This window comes from Solanum pennellii, chromosome 6, assembly GCF_001406875.1.
Source record: "Solanum pennellii chromosome 6, SPENNV200".
Lineage (NCBI taxonomy): Eukaryota > Viridiplantae > Streptophyta > Magnoliopsida > Solanales > Solanaceae > Solanum > Solanum pennellii.
The window spans coordinates 60,220,591-60,227,064 of record NC_028642.1 but is presented as its reverse complement, the minus strand read 5'-3'; the positions used below and the strand labels follow the sequence as shown (position 1 = coordinate 60,227,064).

The following is a 6,474-nucleotide window of genomic DNA, read 5'->3' as shown; positions in this document are numbered from 1 at the left end:
CATATATAATTAAGCTTGATTAAACTAATGGAGTCCTCTAATCAACATGATTACTCGTTAAACTCATCGATCGATCAACAAGTTGACCAGCAAGAGGTAGAACAAGAACAAGAGTACTACATGGGAGGTGTTGGCAAATCTTATGAGTGTGTGTATTGCAAAGGAGGATTCAACACAGCTCAAGCTTTAGGTGGTCATATGAATATTCATAGGAAAGACAAATTATCCAGTAGCAGGAACAAACCTAATACTACTACTCACAATTTGCTCACCTCCACTACTACTAATAAGCATGAAACCCACCACAACTTATCATTAGGTATGTACTCAGAGTCGGATTCGAGATTTACTAAATTATAATTTTCCTTCAAATATATGGATTCAAGCAAGTATTATTTAATTTATGCCGTATTAGGGTTTCTTCTCCCTCTCTCACACACACAAACATACAATTAGTACCTAATTTCGTGTGTAGGGGTGAAATCCGAAGATCTATGAAGGAACGACAATAGAAATGTATATATAATTATTGACCTATATACACATTTATAATTTTCTATATACACATTTATAATTTTCTGATGAAGAGTGTTTAGTTGATACAGTTTTATATGTGTGTGTGTTGAGATTCAACCCTAAAAGTTCTTAGTACCGAACATACTATACTTTTCAAGTTATTATTCAAAAATCAAGTATATATATATATATATATATATATATATATATTTGTTGGAATTTCCAACTTGTATATATTTATGTTTTTGAAATTATTGGTTCAGTTAAACAAATGATGAGTTCAATTGAATCTACTTTTTATTAACACTATATAGGTTCACCTATGCAACAAAAAATCAAGTAATATTTGTTTGGAATTTCAGTATTTTTTGCTTATATATATGTTTTTTAAAAATACTGATTCAGTTGAATCTATTGTCTTTGAATTATATTCGCCCTTGTATTATAATGTGGACGTGGTCTAATTAAGTTAAAATTGATGAGTTCAATTGGATCTACGTACCTTCTAACACTATAAATCCGCCTCTGCAGGTGCTAATCTTAGATGTTACAATGTGACAGAGTCGCAATCAAATTATGTAACATATTTTCCAGCATCTACATCTACCTCCACAAATGGACATGAGATTTGTTTGAATCAAAATAGAAGTATTAATAGTTCTCATCATAACAATATTCAATGCCTAAATTTATTTGGAGATGATTGGGGCTTTCAATATTTTGGTACTGCAGCTACACATGATCATGTGATAGAAACTATGGATCAAAAGAAGAGTCAAGAAAATGATTTGGATTTGGAACTTCGACTTGGTCATCATCCTTTGAAATAATAGTACGTACTAATATGTATATAGATTCAAAAAGGGGATAATTGTTATTATTATTTCTCAACAATATTCCCAAACGGAGACTGGCTTAATTAAATGGAACCAATGAAGATTCATATAGTCGAGGATTTGAGGTTTAGTTATTGTTTTAGTAGTATGGTCTTGAGCAAAAGCATCATTTTCGTATTTTTGTGGTGCTTTAATTATTGCATAGAATGAAATAGAAAGTTAAAAGGTCCTAATATAATTTCAAGATTAATCAATTATTTGGCACCTTTTTGGTTTAAAATTTGAGGAAATGAACTGTGAGACCCTTAAAATGTTGAAGTGGTTCAAAAAAATAACATCAAAATGTGAACAATATCTTAACTATTAAAAATTTAAGCCATTTCATAAATTCTTCTGACCTAACTAAACTATTAACCTATAGATGTTATACTATAATTAGTGAATTTGGAGTGTGATATTTTCTTTTTCATATAGTAACTCTAAAGAGAATGAGTGAATATATAGATGAGGTTGAACGTACGCTTGCAAACTAATTAATTAGTTTAGATAACGTTTGTTGATCTACATTTTTATATAGCACATATACACAAAATTGCTATACTTTCCTCACTTCTTCACTTTCTCTATCTTCTCTAGTAGTAAGTTTTCTATATCTGATCGAGAAATACCTTCTTCTGATCTACAAGTAAAGAAAATTACTAGTCTCTTCGTTATCTAGTTTAACTTAGCACGGAGTTTAAGAAAATAAAGTAGGCTTTTTATTATGTGGTCCTAAATTAAAGTTATGTCCACTTTAATCTTGTATCCTTAAACATGCGACGTGGAAAGTTGTTACCAAAAAAAGAAAGAGGTCATTCTTTTTTAAACAAACTAAAAAGGAAAGGACGTCGTTCTTTTTGGAACGGAGAAAGTATAATTATTTCGAAAAACTTACATAAAAACACGAAAGGATACACACTAATAATTGTTAATTAACTTAATGACTTATTTATGATATATTAATTAACTGAGAAACCTAAACAACTAGCACCAGTGGTCTAGTGGTAGAATAGTACCCTGCCACGGTACAGACCCGGGTTCGATTCCCGGCTGGTGCACAATATTTTTTGGAAAAATAACTTAAATACACAACTATAATTTTTATATCTAATTTTCCCTACATTTTTTAAATATTACATAATTCCCTTTTTTTTTTATTTTAGTGTAATTTTTTAGATACATTACACTCTCTCTCCTATAATACACATTTACCAATTTTAATGCCTATTTTTTCTCCATTAAAACACTCAACCTCTTAAATTAGTTTTTGAATTTTAAATTTTATCCATTTAAACACTCAATTTTTTAATCAGCTTTTTGATTTTGAATTATTAATTTTATTAAATTTAAATAAAAGACCAAATTTTGAAATTTTGAATTTCAAAATTCAAAAAATCAGGAAGTAGGATAACTTCCATATCTTTCTACCGTTTTGTTCTTACTTCCATATTTTTTGCTTGCTTACACACCAAAAACATAAGAACCAGTGTCTCTTGCCTTAGAAGAAGTTAAGGTGATAAAAACAAGTAGACAATCTTCAATACATTCGCCCAGTTACCACTTCCCCTTCCTCTTCCTCTAGCATCAACTTTGCATAAGGCCAAACAGGACTCAAAGAGTAAGTTTGTTAGGCCTACATTGTCTGGGGTTAGTATTTTGGTACTTAAAACTGTTTGCTGAAATTAGTAAAAATTTTAAGGAATCTAGTGTGCTTGCCGATACATTTGAATAAGTGTGTATAGTATTTTAGATGGTGAATTGATACATGAATTTGTTGTGTATCATAATATTTTATATGTATCATGAAATTTTGAAAATTGTTATAATGTATCATTCAATAAGTTTAGTAAATGCGTCATCAACTGTGCTTGATGATACATATAGAATCAGTGTGTACAGTGTTTAGTCAATTCACTGATACATGTAGTAGATATGTATCACATGTTTTGCATATAATATGAATTTCTGAAAACTGATATCATGTATCAGTAAGGTATTAGTTGTTTAGTTGATGTACTGATACATGTTTTGAAAATTGTTATAATGTATCATTCACTAAGTTTAATAAATGTGTCATCAACTGTACTTGATGATACATATAGAATCAGTGTGTATATTGTTTAGTCGACGTTTCTGATACATGTATTAGATACGAAATTGAATCTCCAACAACGATTCCGTCGATTTTGTAACTTTCATTCTGCAATTTGTTCACCCAAATTCCGGAATGTCTCATCAAAATCGAAGTATTCATCTTGAAAAATCCACTGTAACAACAATAAAATTACTGTAGTTCGAAATTTAACAGATTGTTCAAAAAAATTGTTTTCAAAATAGATGATATAATCTTTGTTTTTCAAAATTTGAAATTAATATCCAATTAAGTGCTGATTTTATGTTGATTAATGATATGTTACCGTAAATTTAGCTGTTTTATTAACAACATTAACTATACCGTTTTTTCCCCTTTTTTTTCTCAACAGTTTAAAATTACCATGTATCATTTACCATGTATCACTAGAGTCTAAAGTATCACGGCTCAACAAATTTAAGGGATTTTTTGTAAATACTAAATTTGTCGGGACAGAATGAAATTATTGAATTACACTATGGGATTCCTTAAATTTTTACATATTTTTTTGCTTTTTAAAACCAAGCCCAATACGTTAATGGGCCGATCCTGGATCTGTCCGACAATATCCCAGATTAATGGGCCGGTCCTGAATCTCCAACAATAGGCCCATCTAAATTAACCCGTATTGTAATTGTTGCGCCTACATAATCAGTGTAAATATGATCTATCGCACTGATTATACACAATTTATATAAGGAAATTTACATACATATACTATAATAAAAAAATATTTATCATTTATAACAATAAAAAAAAATTACTTGATTATTTTTAATTCATTTATAGTACAAGTTTAATACATATTACAAAGAACAATTTATTATTCACACATAATACAAGTTCTAATGATGGATAATACATTTATTACATATTTATATACACTTACAATACAATGTGTCAAATTTTTACCAAACAAACATAATATATTTCAAAAAAGCAATTATAATTCATATATATTGCATACACAATTCACTTTTAATTCATATTTCAAATTTAATATAGTATTACTATAAATAGTAATAAATAAAAAGTATCATTAAAAGCAATAATTATTCATTAAAATATATTAATTCTTATAATTTTTCCATTTATATATTGCGTACTGATTTATTGAGCTGCTAGTATAAAATTAAAAAAAACATACAATTTATAGTAGTAGTAATGGTTGATGGAGTAGTAGTAAATAAATGTATCGCCAAAAAGAACCATGTGTTCCCTTTTTATATCAAACTTTAATTTAATGAGGAGACTATATATAATATTGCTTCTATTCTTCTCGAAGGAATGAAGAGATTAAAAATAATACGTTACTCCATATTTGACCTCTAAACCATATATTTAAAATAATTAAAAAGATTACTTATCATATGAACAAAATGGGAATATTTAAAGTCAAATAAAGTTGTCGGTAAGTTTATTTCCACGTTTCATTAGCTACAAAAAGAGTAGTACTCCCTCAATGTCATTTTAATCGATTCTTAGGGTCCGTTTGATCATAGATTTTTCAAATAATATTTGAAAAAAAATTTAATAAATAGTGTTTGTTCATATACTTTTTCATTATTTGATAAATATTTTTGACAAATATTTTAAATTTTGAAATACTAAATTTTCTAATATTTGGATCAAATCTCATTATTTGGGATCTTTTAAAAATTAAAATTTTACCCTAAACTTTAATCTTTTAGAAAAATACTCTTTATAGTTGTTGCTTACGTTGTATAACATAATTTTTTTCATTAATTCCAAAGTGGTGATGAAATATTTTGTGAATGTTAAATAATAATAATGGTTATTGATGAACATGATGAACAATCGGCTCAAGATAACAAAGTCATGTGTTTTGTCTATTTCACGATATATGATATGATGTTTGTTGCACTCACTCCAAATTATCACATTGCTCTAATGTCATCGACTTTATTCGTTATTGTTGTAACATAGATCCAATTGACTTGTATAATACAAACTTATGGTTAGTTTTGATATTTTCTAATGGGTATAAATCATATTTTTCTAAAAAAGTGAAATGTATATCCCAAATACTATGTCCAAACACATGGTGAAATTTCATTCAAATAATATTTACTGAAAATTTATGATCAAACACTAACTTATATTAAAAATGAACATTTTATTTTACTAAATTAAGAGGATTTTTCTTGTCTATATCACTTTTACTATTGAATAACTACGTAAGAAAGTTATAATTAAATTTATAATTTCAAAATATCATGAAATTAAATAATATAAAACAAATAAAATAATAACAATAAAATTCGAGAAAGTATATAGTATATTATATGAGAGAGAAAAAAAGAAGCAGCAGTTCCCAGGTGCGGCGATCGGCGGGGAAAATATTTAAGAAATAGAGATGGACAAATTATTTGGAGTCCTTTTAAAATAAAACGTAACCGTTCAATTATACAACATGACAAATTACTTTGGCCCCGCCACCCTTCAACTAAAATTAAAATGTAATATTTTACAAATTAGATTTTTAAAACTAGATATTATTTAGAAACTAATAATAGCGACAATTAAATATTTCTATAAAGATGTTATTTATGTAAATATTTTTATATTATAATAAAAATTGTTATAAATCGAGGATGATTATTGCATAGTTTTAACAAAGTTGGTAAACAAACAACAAGAAGTATAATATTTGATCAGAATTTTCGTGTTCTAAAATATTTTAAAAAGGCTTTATCTTCTTCACTAGTTGGAAGTAATATACTAAGGAGTTAAAAAAGCAATCATATATGTATGTATATAGTAAGTACAAAAATAGAAGAATATAAAAATAGACATTGTTGACTATGGCATAAGCCATTAATAATTGTCCCCTTAAATCCCTACACATAGACCTTCCATGTCTCCTCTTTCACACTTGTATAAATTAAAACTTTCTTCACTTTACATTTCATTTCTCCATCATTTCCTAGT

The 6,474-nt window shown here is 27.5% G+C and overlaps 1 non-coding gene across 1 annotated transcript; it reads left to right on the top strand.

The window, feature by feature from the left end:
- Positions 1-2,378: 2,378 nt before the first annotated feature.
- TRNAG-GCC lies at positions 2,379-2,449 on the top strand. Its single transcript has one exon. It is a non-coding gene; the product is annotated as a tRNA-Gly (tRNA).
- The last annotated feature ends 4,025 nt before the right edge of the window (positions 2,450-6,474 follow it).